This window comes from Priapulus caudatus, unplaced genomic scaffold (genome assembly GCF_000485595.1).
Source record: "Priapulus caudatus unplaced genomic scaffold, Priapulus_caudatus-5.0.1 Scaffold1818, whole genome shotgun sequence".
NCBI lineage: Eukaryota > Metazoa > Priapulida > Priapulimorpha > Priapulimorphida > Priapulidae > Priapulus > Priapulus caudatus.
In genome coordinates, this window is record NW_014578879.1 from 14,197 (window position 1) to 15,345 (window position 1,149).

The following is a 1,149-nucleotide window of genomic DNA, read 5'->3' on the forward strand; positions in this document are numbered from 1 at the left end:
CTATCCATCTATCTATCTATCTATCTAGCTAGCTAGCTATCTCTCTCTCTCTCTCTCTCTCTCTCTCTCTCTCTCTCTCTCTCTCTCCCTCTCGCTCTCTCTCTCATATATATTGGGCCTCGGACGTCGGTCGCCGTTGACTGCTAAGATAATTTTCTTCGGTCGTTTTTATACGGTCAAACTGGAGCCGGGCGGGGTGCCAGAACGTGTAAGTGCATGGTAAAATCAGATATATAATATTCACTTTTCTCGCAGCATCACGCCCTTGGTTTCGCGTTATGCCTATATTAATATACAGGGAATTGGGCCTCGGACGTCGGTGGCCGTTGACTGCTAGGATAATTTTCTTCGGCCGTTTATATACGGTCAAACTGGAGCCGGGCGGGCTGCCAGAACGTGTGCATGGTAAAATCAGATATATAATATTCACTTTGCTCGTAGCATCACGCCATGGGTTTCGCGTTATGCCTGTATTAATATACAGGGAATTGGGCCTCGGACGTCGGTCGCCGTTGACTGCTAAGATAATTTTCTTCGGCCGTTTTTGTACGGTCAAACTGGAGCCAGGCGGGCTGCCATCACGTGTGCATGGTAAAATCCTATCTTTAATATTCATTTTTCTCTCAGCATCACGCCCTGGGTTCCGCGTTATGCCTATATTTATTATATTAATCAATAGATTCCATCACGATTCCATCTACACCAGACAGCGCTCCAATCCAACGCGAACTTGTTTGTGATGGGCTATCGCGCGCGTGACACCCAACAAACTGGATTTCTTCACGGCAGCGAGGTGGTGGTGGTGATGGTGGTGGGGGTGTTACATGCTCGCAGTGGGTATGTCATTCGCCATCATAAACACCAACGTTTCGTCACTACGGAGCGTGCAGGCATGCGTGGACAGATGCGCCCAGGCTGGACGACAGCAACCATTTACCCGCTCGGTTCTGCTGCCGTTCGATTTGTAATCGTCGCGACAAGTTTACACAAGCCACACTCCGCGCCGAGGCAGTTGTGTGCGCATGTGTGTGCGTGCGTATGTAGGATGTATCAAGAGCGTATAAAGAAGGCCTTCTTTATACGCTCCTGTATGTATTGTATGTATGTATGTATGTATGTATGTATGTATGTATGTATGTATGTATGTAT